Below are 15,355 nucleotides of genomic sequence, written 5' to 3'. Positions count from 1 at the left end.
TTTTGGTGTAGTGAGCATCTCATGTGTAGAGTTTTGCTACAAATATTGTATATATGTTTGTAAGGAGTGATCATTTAAAATGGATGATACGAGTTTGTACTTCATATTACTATATGTGCACTTGTATATATATTTTCTACAATTTGTTAGATTTAACATGAAAATCATTCTCCCAGAAGAAGGTTCCTTGACTTGTTGATGCTCTCAATCACTGTGGATAGTAAGGTAGTTGATATTTTTTAAATTATCCGAGCTTAATCTCATGGAACATTTTTGTTTGCTGCTTCATCTCAAATCAATAGCACACATAGCTGTAATTTATTTATAAACCATATTGCCTATGCAATGTATTACTACTATCCTTGTTCATAATTTTCTAGAAACTGTTTTTTTTTTTTGTACAATTTTGGTTAGAACTATCTCGGATGTAAATATTGTGTATAAGGACAGATGCATCTTATGATTTGTGAATAGAATACCAAAATGTCATAAGAAATGTTAAATCATATTTTTGGTGCTGAATATTAAAATGTGTATATATATATATATATATATATATATATATATATATATATATATATATATATATATATATATAGGATTGTTATGCTGTGGACTATTCCTATGGATTGTTACGGACTTACCATGTCATTTTCTTTTTAATTTTTTAAATGCAACTTTTTCTTTTTTTTTTCTCTTCGTTCTCGCCGAAATAGTTGGTTCTGTGCTCACCGCGCCTCCATGCGCGCCTGCTACACGCCCTGCCACCGGCCATCTGCCCACCGCCGGCGGCCTCCGGCCGTCTGGACCCACCCATACTATAGACCAGAAGGTGAACCCGTCGGGGATAGCATCCGGAATCCGATCCCTATCGCGACGTACTGGACGCTTGCGACTGGACGCGATCGTGCCAGATTTCGGCGAGATCGCGGTCGGATTCCGACGCGATCGTGGCCGGAATCTGGCGCGATCACGTCCAGTCGCGATCGCGTCCGGAATCCGACCGCGATCCCGCCGGATTCCGGCGCCATCGCGTCCAAACTATAACATGAATCCGATCCATTTATTCTAGTCGCGGCCGGAATCAGGTGCCATCTCGGTCGGAATCCGGTCGCTGCCAGATCCCGTCGGTTCGCAGCAGGATTGCAACCGAAATCCGGCTGCGATCCGACCACCATGCTAGCGACCGCGATCGTGGTCGCATTTCGGCCGGGATTCTTGCTGTCGGCGGGTGCCCGCTGGGTGGTCGGCGGGTGGCGGGAGGCCGGAGGCAGGGCGATCGATGGGTGGTGGCCGGTCGGCCAGAGGCGAGGAGTGCTGGCACAATTGGCACATAGCAACGAGAATGACGATGGTAAAAAAATTAAAAAATAAATTAAATATCAAATTGCATGTGTGGGTCGCGGACAAGTCCGCATGTGCATGTCCGTACTTTAACAAAATCGTGTATATATATATATATATAACATCATGATTAACTTTTTAGTCTTTTACCACTTCTTTTGTAGATGCAAGATCCTTGGTCCAACAAGTGAGGGAAATGAAGCAGCAGAATTTTGTTTCAAATGGGATATGAGATACCTGTAGATGTATTTGTTCGATCGTGGTGGCTAGCTATGTAACGACCCGCCTTCTACTGACTAGGCTGTAAGGCCGATCGCTACATTATGCTGTACTAAATTACTATTGCGGAAATCTAGATTGATTAAAATTTACTAAACTGATTACTGTAAAATCTGAACTTAATATTCTAGGTGTACCTAGGAGTTGTACACATGCTAGGGAAGATAATCTATGCCTCTCGGATGTCCTGCTAGCTGTAATCAGGCATTTCAATCAATCCATGAATCGATTGGGCTGTCAGATCGATCCATCGATCCAGCTTGATACTGGCACGGAGAGAAACCCTGGATCGGTCGGCTGACCGATTCACAAGCTTGATCGCTTCTGTATGTGGATGGATCGGTCTACCGACCGATTCAGGAGTACACTGATCGGTCGGTAGACCGATCCAGTGGCTCACTGATCGGTCGGCTGACCGATCAGTGAGCTTTGTACTTCTCTGTTCGCATCTGGATCGGTCGGCTGACCGATCCATAAACTCTCTGTTCGCGACTGGATCGATCAGCTGACCGATCCAGTGGCACAACCCACTTCTGATCGATCTGTAGATCGATCAGGTTTCTGATTTCGAATCAGAACCCCGGATTTCAGCACTTGTTCGTGCCAAAATCTCACACAACAATTATATAATGCATGGAAAACGTTCTAATATCTATCAACTAGCATTCTAACATGATATAGTGCGAGGTTTATTAATTTATAACATTTAAGCCACTAGAAATGCATAAAGATATCTTAAGAAAAGAAACTAAGTTCTTAATTTGCTAAACTCCCTAAGGATCTTCGTTCCAGGTTCCTGCCACACACACCATCTCTGCATTGACCTCCAGCTTCCTCTGCTAGTCCATCTTCCCTTTACCTTTATCTGCAGTATAAGGGAAAATAGTATCTGTAAGCTTTAAGCTTAGTAAGAAACCAACTACCTCACTAAAACATGCAACGATGCAAACATGTTTTTAAAGAATGCTATTTAAAAATATGCACTGAATTTGTTAAAGCATAGCATACTGAAGTTACATGGCATAAATACTGAAACATGGCATGCATAATAAAATCTAAACATGGAGCTATTTCATGGTATCAACTAGGAGAACTAAACTGAAACTAAAACTGAGCTAACACTATATTCACATAACTAGATTACGAGTTTGAAAGATATTATCATAATAAGTGAAAATAGTAATCATGCTGCTGTTTGGGCCCGGCTACTGTACTTGTTGTGCGCGCATCCCTAACTAGACCCGGGGTTGCAAATTCCGAATCTAGTAGGGTTTACTAGGTTAGCTAAACCTAGGGACGACTGTGGGAGCCCAACCCAATGGATATCTAATCCAGTACAGTGCCACTGAAAGTAAAATACTGAACGTGAGCTAATAAATTCTTGTCTTGCTTTTACTAGGTTGTCTAAACCTAGAACTAGGTTATCTAAACCTAGAGGCAACTGTGGGAGCCTACCCATTGGACATCTAGTCCTGTAAAAGCTGGAGCAAGACTAAATAAACTATAAAATGCTGCTACTGCATTTATCTAAGCTACTAAAATGCCTAAGTTACATTTTTCTGTGCCAAACAACTAAAACGAACACTTGGTATGCGCTAATTCGCATCCTTTGTGTCGGTAGTCTACATATTACTAAACTAATACATGGAATTCACACAAAGCTACTTATACTGCTGGTGAGGGGTTTCTTACCTCCTGTTCGTAATTTCTTACGATTCAAATCGCTAGGTCTCCGGAGGAGACGATCCTTTCGACGATCTTCTCGCGTCTATGCGTTCCTCTCGCGGAGGGGAATGTTCTTGTGCTGGAATCGCTGCCGGAAGGTGCTCTTAGGGCCCTAGGGAGAGAACCCTAGGGTTGGCGCCGAGAGGAAGAAGGAGAAGGAGAGTTGCGGCGTGGCTAGGGTGAGGAAAAGAAAGGTTGCCGATTAAAATCCTATCTCCCCACTTATTAATTCCTATTTATATTAAGGGATTAATTCCCCCAACTCTAATTTAAATAAAATTATTTCCCTTTCCTTTCAGCACGGCCCTGCTGGGTTCATCCGATTACTAAAGCTATCCATAAGTCGTAGGACCCAATAGGTCTCGGGTTCAATTCCCGCGTAGGCCATTTTCGTTTCCTATTTATTTTTGCTACTTCTGCTACCCTAAAAATTCTGGAAAAATATCTAAAAATTCCAAAATAATTATAAATATTTCTAATATAGTTTTGAGAATTTTCGGCCGTTACAATCCCCCATACCTTATAAAAAGTTCGTCCTCGAACTTAGAATAACTCTGGGTACTTCTGTCTCATGCTGGCCTCTGTCTCCCAAGTTGCCTCTTCTGCTGTGTGACTGTGCCAAATAAGTTTGACTAATGGTACTTCCTTGTTCCGCAATTTCTTAACTGCTCGGTCTATTATCTGAATAGGCCAACTGTCATAGCTGAGGTCCTCGCGGATCTATACCGACTGGGGCTCAATCACCTGAGTGGCATCTGGGATATGCTTCTCCAGCATAGAGACATGAAATACATTGTGGACAGCTGACATTTCTTGGGGTAGCTCTAACTCATATGCTACCTTGCCCACTCTTCTGCTAATAAGGTATGGTCCCACATATCGGGGACTTAGCTTGCCTTTCTTCCCAAAACGCATTACTCCCTTCATGGGAGCTACTCTGAGGAACACTGAATCCCCAACTGAAAACTCTAAAGGTCTGCGTCGTGTATCAGCATAGCTTTTCTGGCGGCTCTGAGCTGTCTCTATCCTCTGGCGGATCTGCTGTATAGCTGCTGTGGTATCTGCCACTAGATCTGTCTGAAGTTCTAGTTCTTTCTGTTCACCACTCTCATACCAGCAGATTGGAGATCTACACCTCCGCCCATAGAGAGCCTCATAAGGTGCCATACCGATAGTGGCTTGATAGCTGTTGTTGTATGCAAATTCTGCTAGACTCAGATATTTGTACCAACTTCCTTTGAAATCTAGGGCACATGCTCGGAGCATATCTTGAGTGCACGATTTACCCGCTCATCATCTATCGATTCGAGGATGGAAGGGTGCTAAACTTCAACCGTGCCCAAAGTCGATTGTACACACTCCCAGTGTGATGTGAATCTGCTATCTCTGCGATATAATGGTTCGTGGGACTCCATGTAATCTAACGATCTCCTTGAGATACAACCGAGCTAGTTGTTCCATGGAGTAGGATATCCGATAGCTAAGAAGTGGGTGATTTAGTCAATCTACTATTACCCGGATGGTATCAAAACCACTCGTGGTTCAGGAAATCCACTATGAAGTCCATAGAAATGTCTTCCAACTTCCATTCAGGAATCTGAATAGGTGCAAGACTCCTCACAGTCGTTGATGTTACGCCTTAACCCTCGACGGAGTTAGGCGGTCTGACATATCGGCGATGTCTCTCTTCATCCCAGGCCACCAAAAATGTTTCTTCAAGTCCTGGTATATTTTGGTGGAGCCTGGATGCATCGCATAGGGAGTCTTGTGAGCCTCATCTAAAATCTTCCTTCCGAGTTCTTCCCGATCCGGAACACATAATCTGTCGCCAAAGTACAACACCCCGCTAACGGACACTCTGAATTCTCATTCTGCTAATTCTTGCTTGATTTTCGAATTTCAGGATCCTGCTCTGAGGTATCTGGATGTCACCAAGCAAGGTAGACTCTAATGTCATAGTAGAGAGCTGTCCGACTATGAGTTCGAGACCGAAATCTGTGATCTCTTTCTGTAGGGGTGGTGACATGGCTGCTAGAGATAATAAGGTAGCACTGGACTTTCTGCTAAGTGCATCTGCTACCCTATTTGCTTTTCCTGGGTGGTAGAGGATGTCTATGTCGTAGTCTTTGACCAGCTCTAGCCATCTGCGCTGGCGCATATTCAGATCCTTCTGAGTGAAGAAGTACTTCAGACTCTGATGATCTGTATACACTATGCACTGAGCTCCATACAAGTAATGTCTCCAAATCTTGAGAGCGAACACCACTGCTGCAAGCTCAAGGTCATGAGTAGGATAGTTCTTCTCATAATCCTTGAGTTGTCTAGAGGCGTAGGCGATTACCTTGCCATCTTGCATCAGTACTACTCCTAGTCCCAATTTAGAGGCATCACTGTATGTATCAAAGCTATCTGCGTTCTCTGGTAGCGTCAGAATAGGTGCACTGGTCAATCTCCTTTTCAGCTCGCTGATATTTTCTGTTCTTTCTAGTAAGAGCTGTCAGTGGGGAGGCTATCCTGGAGAAGTCCTCTACGAATTTTCTGTAATAACCTGCTAATCCCAGAAAGCTTCTGATCTCGCTAGCATTCTTGGGTCTCTTCCAATTGCTCACAGCTTCTATCTTACTGGGGTCTACCATAATACCATCTTTTGAGATGATGTGACCCAGGAAGGACACCTGATCTAACCAAAATTCACATTTTGTGAACTTGGCGTATAGCTGATTCTGCTGAAGGGTCTGCAATACTGTTTTCAGGTGCTCTGAATGTTCTTCCTGAGTTCTGGAATAGATAAGAATGTCATCGATGAACACGATAACGAACTTATCTAAATATTCTCTGAATACCCTGTTGATAAGGTCCATGAAAGTAGCTGGAGAATTTGTCACACCAAATGACATGACTACGAACTCGTAATGTCCGTATCTAGTCCTGAATGCTGTCTTGGGTATGTCCCCTTATTTAACCTTCACCTGATGATAACCTGATCTGAGGTCTATTTTAGAGAACACTGCTGCTCCCTTTAGCTGATCAAATAGGTCATCGATTCTCGGAAGAGGATACCTGCTCTTGATCGTGACTTGGTTCAGTGCCCGGTAATCGATACACAGGCGCATGCCCCCGTCCTTCTTCTTCACAAACAATACAGGTGCTCCCCATGGTGAGTGACTAGGACGGATGAAGCCCTTGTCAAGCAGCTCCTGTAATTGCTCATGAAGTTCTTTCGGTTCTGCTGGGGCCATGCGATAAGGCACTTTGGAAATAGGATTTGTGCCGGGAATGAGCTCTATCTCAAATTCTATCTCCCTGTCTGGTGCTAATCCTGGTAACTCTTCAGGGAAGACTGCTGGGTAGTCACATATGACTCGGACCTCTGCTAGCTGTTGGTCCTTGTCCTGTCTGGTACTGACTACGTGTGCTAAAAATCCCGTACATCCTGAATCCAATAATTTCTGTGCCTTCATAGCTGAGAGAAAATTCTTGGCTTTTCTCTTGGGTTCTCCGACGAATTCGAACTGTGCTTCTGCTCCAGGTTGGAATATGACTTTCTGCTTACGGCACTCGATGGAGGCACCGTATTTGATCAAGAAGTCCATCCCGAAGATGACATCGTAGTCAGTCATATTAAGCACTATCAGATCGCAAAAGAGCTCTCTGTCTGCTATAATGACCGGCACTGCTCTGAGCCAGTGCGTGGACGCCATGATTTCTCCTGACGGTAGCGTCGTAAGAAACTGGCTATTGAGTACCTCTGGGGGTATCGCTAATTTCTCAGCAAATGCCCTGGATATATATGAATGGGTTGCCCCAGTATCGAATAAGACAGTTGTACTTTGCTGTAAAATACCCTATAACAACTGTCGAGGCATTTGCTGCGTCCTCTCTGGTGAGTGAGTAGATCCTCGCATTGTTCATAGCTGGAGGGGCTTCTAATCTGCCCTGGCTGATATGTGGACCTTCTAAAGTGGCCTGCATCTGATGTAACTGAGCTGGCTGGCCTCCATACTGAATCGGTTGTGGCTGAGGAAGACTGATCTTGTTTGGACATTTGCTTGGCCATATGCCCTTCTTTCGCATTCAAAGCATCCTCGTGTGCCCTTACGACAAACTCGGTGGAATTTCCCACAAGTAGCACACTTTGGATAGCTGGGTGGCTGGCCCTCCTTTTGGATAACTCCTGGTTTGCGCTTGTTCCTGGAGTTCCCTTTCCAGTTGGCGTGGGCCTGTTGTTTCGAGTACAGGCCTCCTTGACCTTTAGCTTGGAGAGGACTTGCTTCTGCTGATGCTATTCTGGTAATGCTCGGTGATTAGAGCACCGCTCACTAGCTCTTACGTGGTTTGTGGCCTATAGGCATACGGCCACCACCACATTCATTGCTATTCCGGCCTCAACATCTTGAGCATCAACCGGATTCGTTCCCTTTCTGTGTTGACTAGTATAGGCGAGCCAATCTATTGAATTTCTTCACGGCTTCCTCAATGATAGGTTGCCCCAGCGAAACTCGGTGAACTCGTCGTAGTGGCGGTTGGTGACCGCATGTGAAAGAACTCCTCAAAGAATTCCTTCTCAAGTCAGCCCATGTCATCTGGTGCGCTTCGCTCGATTCTCTCCCACCACATGCGTGCATCTCCTATCAGACGGAGGCGCACTTCACCTTCTCATGGTCCGGCAGTCCGAAGCTCCATCGTACTTTCCGGTGTTTTGAACCATGCAGAGCATCCCATGGTTCTTGAGAAATTCTTTGGCTTGACTCTCCGCCCTTTGGATCGGATAGGCTTCTCTGCGCTCCTGCTGGGACTCTGGTGCCGTGATTTGTGGAACCTCTAAGATCAGGTGTCGCTAAGTTAGGCTCGGGGTGACGGTGAGAGTGTTTTCTTGACTAGCCTTTAAGGTGGCTATTTTCTGTTGCTGTTTCTGCTGTAACTGAGCCACTAGTGCTGTAAGGTCTGGGGGAGGCACTGAACTACCTGCCTCATACTGGGGCTCAGTAGCTGGTGCCCTTCTAGCTAGGCGTCCTCGTGCCATTCTAGAGACATAGAGGACATACATGACTAACACAAGCATAATAGAGAAACTATTGTTATCATGTTAACTACTATCATAAACAAGCATGCTTTAGTTATATCTGAACATGAAAACAAGAAACATAACGAAAGTGAGAGATGTTCTTACTTGGAAGCTGTAGGTACAATGCTGATGTGTGTGTAGGAAGTATGGAACTTGCTCTGATACCACTCTGTAACGACCCACCTTCTACTGACTAGGCTGTAAGGCCGATCGCTACATTATGCTGTGCTAAATTACTATTGCGGGAATCTGGATTGATTAAAATTTTACTAAACTGATTACTGTAAAATCTGAACTTAATATTCTAGGTGTACCTAGGAGTTGTACACATGCTAGGGAAGATAATCTATGCCTCTCGGATGTCCTGCTAGCTGTAATAAGGCATTTCAATCGATCAATGAATCGATTGGGCTGTCGGATCGATCCAGTGATCGATCCAGCTTGATACTGGCACGGAGAGAAACCCTGGATCGATCGGCTGACCGATCCACAAGCTTGATCGCTTCTGTATGCCGATGGATCGGTCTACCGACCGATCCAGGAGTACACTGATCGGTCGGCTGTCCGATCAGTGAGCTTTGTCTTCTCTGTTCGTATTTGGATCGATCGGCTGACCGATCCATAAACTCTCTGTTCGCGACTGGATCGATCAGCTGACCGATCCAGTGGGACAACCCACTTCTGATCGATCAGGTTTCTGATTTCGAATCAGAACCCCGGATTTCAGCACTTGTTCGTGCCAAAATCTCACACAACAATTATATAATGCATGGAAAACGTTCTAATATCTATCAACTAGCATTCTAACATGATATAGTGCGAGGTTTATTAATTTATAACATTTAAGCCACTAGAAATGCATAAAGATATCTTAAGAAAAGAAACTAAGTTCTTAATTTGCTAAACTCCCTAAGGATCTTCGTTCCAGGTTCCTGCCACACACACCATCTCTGCATTGACCTCCAGCTTCCTCTGCTAGTCCATCTTCCCTTTACCTTTATCTGCAGTATAAGGGAAAATAGTATCTGTAAGCTTTAAGCTTAGTAAGAAACCAACTACCTCACTAAAACATGCAACGATGCAAACATGTTTTTAAAGAATGCTATTTAAAAACATGCACTGAATTTGTTAAAGCATAGCATACTGAAGTTACATGGCATAAATACTGAAACATGGCATGCATAATAAAATCTAAACATGGAGCTATTTCATGGTATCAACTAGGAGAACTAAACTAAAACTGAAACTAAAACTGAGCTAACACTATATTCACATAACTAGATTACGAGTTTGAAAGCTATTATCATAATAAGTGAAAATAGTAATCATGCTGCTGTTTGGGCCCGGCTACTGTACTTGTTGTGCGCGCATCCCTAACTAGACCCGGGGTTGCAAATTCCGAATCTAGTAGGGTTTACTAGGTTAGCTAAACCTAGGGACGACTGTGGGAGCCCAACCCAATGGATATCTAATCCAGTACAGTGCCACTGAAAGTAAAATACTGAACGTGAGCTAATAAATTCTTGTCTTGCTTTTACTAGGTTGTCTAAACCTAGAACTAGGTTATCTAAACCTAGAGGCAACTGTGGGAGCCTACCCATTGGACATCTAGTCCTATAAAAGCTGGAGCAAGACTAAATAAACTATAAAATGCTGCTACTGCATTTATCTAAGCTACTAAAATGCCTAAGTTACATTTTTCTGTGCCAAACAACTAAAACGAACACTTGGTATGCGCTAATTCACATCCTTTGTGTCGGTAGTCTACATATTACTAAACTAATACATGGAATTCACACGAAGCTACTTATACTGCTGGTGAGGGGTTTCTTACCTCCTGTTCGTAATTTCTTACAATTCAAATCGCTAGGTCTCCGGAGGAGACGATCCTTTCGACGATCTTCTCGCGTCTATGCGTTCCTCTCGCGGAGGGAAACGTTCTTGTGCTGGAATCGCTGCCGGAAGGTGCTCTTAGGGCCCTAGGGAGAGAACCCTAGGGTTGGCGCCGAGAGGAAGAAGGAGAAGGAGAGTTGCGGCGTGGCTAGGGTGAGGAAAAGAAAGGTTGCCGATTAAAATCCTATCTCCCCACTTATTAATTCCTATTTATATTAAGGGATTAATTTCCCCAACTCTAATTTAAATAAAATTATTTCCCTTTCCTTTCAGCACGGCCCTGCTGGGTTCATCCGGTTACTAAAGCTATCCATAAGTCGTAGGACCCAATAGGTCTCGGGTTCAATTCCCGCGTAGGCCATTTTCGTTTCCTATTTATTTTTGCTACTTTTGCTACCCCAAAAATTCTGGAAAAATATCTAAAAATTCCAGAATAATTATAAAATATTTCTAATATAGTTTTGAGAATTTTCGGCCGTTACAATCTAAAAGGGGGTTGAATAGTCTGAAAAATAATAAAATGAAAATCCTTCTCAACTTTTCTTAAACTAACACTTGCAAAATAAAAAGCGATAAACTAAAACAGAAAGTAGAGGCACAAGAATATTTTACTTGATTACAACCGGGGAGATTGTTAATCTAAGGAAAGTATCGCACTAACTATCTCCTTCAGGCGGAGAAGCCTCTTACAATAATGAAGCACAAAATAGAGAAGCTAATCTAGAAATAAAGCGTACAAGTGTTGGAAATGAATTTCTTGTGTTGATTAAAGCTTCTGGACCAAGGCCGTATTTATAGCCTTGGTCTAGGTGCCCTGAAGGGTTCCAGGTGCTGGGAGGGGATAAAATTTTATCCCCTACGCACGAATCACGGTTTGACCGTAATCTGGATAAATTCCAACTCTGGACGCCCGGAATGGATCTAGGTGTCCGGACCCCTAAGTCAACCAAGTTGACTTTCTGGTCCAGGCCCTCTGCTCGGGTTCCGCTCACTTGGGTGATCTTCGCCATCCGGAATAGAGCTTACCTAAACCCAACTTTCGGTCTTCTCGAGCAGGCTTCCGCTCCGGCTTCTCGTCCCTCGGAATCGTAGTGTGCTTCTTTCTAGTCCGCCAGCATACTTATCCGCAGTCTTCGTCCCTCGGTCGCACCCTATACCGACCTTCTCGCTAGCTGCATCTCTTGCTCCCCGAGCAGTCTTCCGCTCCGGCTTCTCGTCCCTTGGAACTACTGCACGCTTCCTTCTCGTCCGCCGGTGTACTCTTCCGCAACGCCTCGTCCCTCGGACGCACCGCGTACCGTCCTTCTCGCTAGTTGTGTCTTCCGCTCGACTACCTGTGATCTTAAGCTCCTGCACACTTAGACACAAGGTTAAAAACATACATGACCTAACTTAACTTGTTGATCATATCAAAATAATCTTAGGGTTCCAACAGTATTATCCAAATGGTATACACATGCTCTCCCTAGCTACTTGTAGACTTGTATGGTGTTAATCATTGTAACTTATTGGTTTATGCATGTAAACAAATGCACTAATTTTGTCCAATCAAAATTGCTTAATGACTATATTAGATTTTTCCATTTCGTGCACCCAATTCCAAACTCATATCAATTTGAAGGTTGTAACACCCAATTTTTTAAATATTGATGTTAGGATATTGTGATTGCTAGCGCTTTTTCTTGCATGTTTATTATTTCAATATTTTCTGTCATATGTTAATGCTCAGTTTTAAGGGAGAACTAAATGTGCTATTTTTACGCAACTATGGAGATTAGGAAAATTAGCTTTCTATTCTTGCCCCATAGTGGAATTTACTCTCAAGACATTGATATTTGATCAACCAAAGTATGTTTTGAAGATCTTCTTTTCTTGTTAAGTAATAGCTGGTCCATTTTGACTTTTACTGGATTTAGATTTCAAGAGGCCTTCCATTTAGAATTTGATCTTGTGACTTGTTTGAGCTATATATTGACCATACTCCAACTATTTAAACTTCTGGTGTGTAGCAAGTCAATAGCATGTTCATTAAGCATTTTATAGAAACTACCTTTGCATTCTGAAGAAACTTTTTTCTTCTCTTTTAGTAGCTTATTATTCTGTCTGACATGAATGCCCAGGGTAGCAGATAAATTATAGATATATAGCCAGCATGCCTATATAAGGCCTCTTGGAATAGGTTAGATTCTTGTTGATATCTTTTAAATTATGAAATTCCTAGAAGAATGGAAGTCGATAGAGCCTTCTTCTTGATTTAAATTGCCTCTTTCTGTCTCCCATACTATGTTGTTTCATTGAAGTTGCAATGATCTTGGGGTTGGATGAGGAGAAGGGGCCCCAACTCTACAAATGCAATCCAGCTGACCATTTCTTTGGGCACAAGGTACGCGAAATTTGAAATACATTTGTTTTACTTGCCTTTATGTCTTGTAATCTCTGGTGTTATGCCATTGTTGGGTGGATTCTCTCTTAAAAATAATCGCAACTATAGTATATGGAACATAATCCGGAAGATAATAAATGGCACCATGTGTTGGTATTCCAGGGTTATTTTGATGTGATCAAACAAGGTAGGTTATGTCTTATTGTGTTTAATCCTATGTCTAAGTGTGCAGGAACTTAGGAGCATAGGATGTCGAGCAAAAAATGCAGCTAGCGAGAAGGACGACACGGAAGAAAGCCGACGAGCTCGGTGCGTCTGAGGGACGAGATGTTGTGGAAGAGTACGCGGACGGACGAGAAGGAGGCGCGCGACGTTTCCGAGGGATGAGAAGCCAGGAGTGGAAACTTGCTCAAGAAGGCCAGAAGTTAAGAGGAACCGGAGCAGAAGACCCGGATCGAGGCGAGTGAAATCGGAGCAGAAGGTTCGGACTGGAAAAAGTCAACTTGGTTGACTTTCTGGGTCTGGGCACCCGGAACCCCTTCCGGACGCCCGGAATTTAATTTTATCCGGATGACATTTGATCGTGATCCTTTGCGAAGGGGATAAAATTTTATCCCTATCTAGGCGTCTGGAACCCTTCCAGGCGCCCCGATCAAGGCTATATAAGCAGTCTTGCTCCCAAAACTAAATAACAACGAGAAATACAAAGAAACAATACTTGTGCGCTCCTAGTTTTTTATTTTCTTCTTTTCTGTGCGTTCATTGCTGTAAGAGGCTTCTCCGCCTGAAGGATATTTTTTAGTGCGCTTTTTCACCTTGGATTAACAACCTCCTTGGTTGTAACCAAGGAATTCGCTGTGCCTCTTTCTTTTCAGTTTCTTTATTATTCTTTTATGCAAGTGTTCATTTTATTTAAGTTATAAGCTGAGGAAGATATTTTTGTTTGTTTTTGTACAGGGGCTATTCAGCCCCCTCTAGCCATCCCCCAAGGGTCCTAACAAGTGGTATCTAAGCCAGGTTGCTTCAGGCGGACTAACAGTCAACTGAAGCACACGAGATGACTGGACTGAGCATCTATCCACCAAAGTTCGAGGGGGAATTCATAAGTTGGAAAAAGAAAATGGAAGTATTCTTTAAAATTGACTTTGAATTACTTTTAATAATAAAATTCGGTTTTGTAGCACCCGAAGGAAAGAAAGAATACCAGTGGACGAAGGAGCAGGCCGACTTCGTGACAAACGACAAAGCAAAGTTCCATCTGCTGAGCGTCCTACCGCCATAAGAATTCAACCAGATCGATGCATACGACTCAACAAAGGAGCTTTGGGAGAAGTTCCTTGAGCTACACAAAGGGGCGTCCGAAGCCAAGCTCGTGAGACGAAATTTGCTAAGAAATTAGTTAAGCAACATAAAACTGGAAGCAAAAGAAACCGTTGCACATCTTCACTCGAGAATGAAGGAACTAATCATCGGACTCACGAATCTCGGAGAAAAGGTAAGCAACCGAGATTCACTAAAGTACGTGCTTAATGCATTTCCTAAATTCAATGAGTGGGTATCATTAGTAGATGCTTACTATATTTCTAAAGATTTAGAAGCTGTGATCTTAGAAGATATGTTTTCAACATTTGAAGTCTATGAAATGAAATGTGCAGATCCGAAGAAGGAGCCGAAGCACAACGTTGCCTTTAAGGCAAGGATAGATGAACGAGATTCAGAATCCTCTCTGGATGACGACGAAATGGTAATGATGGTAAGACAATTTAAAAAATTATTTAAAACTAGAAATCTAACCATCTACAGGGTAGAAAAAAAGAACAATCAGATGCTACCATTGTAATGAAGAAGGGCACGTTAAAGACAACTGCCCTAAGTTAAAGATCAAGGATAAGGACAAAGGGAAGAACAAGAAGTCTGTCCAATCCAACAAGCACAAGATGCTAAAGGTGACGTGGGACAAAACGTCGTCCAAATCAGAAGTTGAAGTTGTTGCCGGACTTGCATTAATGGCAAGTCATCAAGACGACGAAAATGAAGCAAGCTCGTTCGAAATGAGCATCGAGAGCATCGATGAAGAGGGAGTGATATCGAAAGAAAACAACAGTTCAGGGGAGCTACGAATAATGAGATCGACAAGGTAAGTCAGGTACGATCTCTTCCTCTCGATAAGTTGTTTAAATTTGTTAAGTTATTATCTAAAGACTATTGCAAATTAGAAAAAGAAAATAAAGAATTAAAATTAATTCTAGCCAAATCTTGCCTATTAGAAGATTTTGAAAAGTTAAAATTGGAAAATGATGAATTGAAAATACAAATAGAAGACTTGAAAAATCGTGCATGCTTAAATATTAAAAATCAAAATATTAGGAAATATAATAAGTTGAACTGGTATTTTAATTACCATAAGGGACAAATTAGGAAAATTTCTCAGAAATATATTCCTAAAAGATTTTTTAATTAATATTGGGTTCCAAAGTCTTGTCTAAATTGAACTTTAATTACACTTAAGGCTTTCAGCAAGAAAATTAAATGTTAGAATTTCCTTAAGAGACTTTGTCTAGAAAGTGGTTGTTGCTCCAATAACCAAGAAAACCTAGTGCCTCGTCATAGCTTGGAAGTCAATTAATGAAATAAAATGTTTAATTGACTAACTGATAAAACATTTA

Source organism: Zingiber officinale, chromosome 4A (assembly GCF_018446385.1).
Source record: "Zingiber officinale cultivar Zhangliang chromosome 4A, Zo_v1.1, whole genome shotgun sequence".
Classification (NCBI taxonomy): domain Eukaryota; kingdom Viridiplantae; phylum Streptophyta; class Magnoliopsida; order Zingiberales; family Zingiberaceae; genus Zingiber; species Zingiber officinale.
This window is presented reverse-complemented; position numbering follows the sequence as displayed.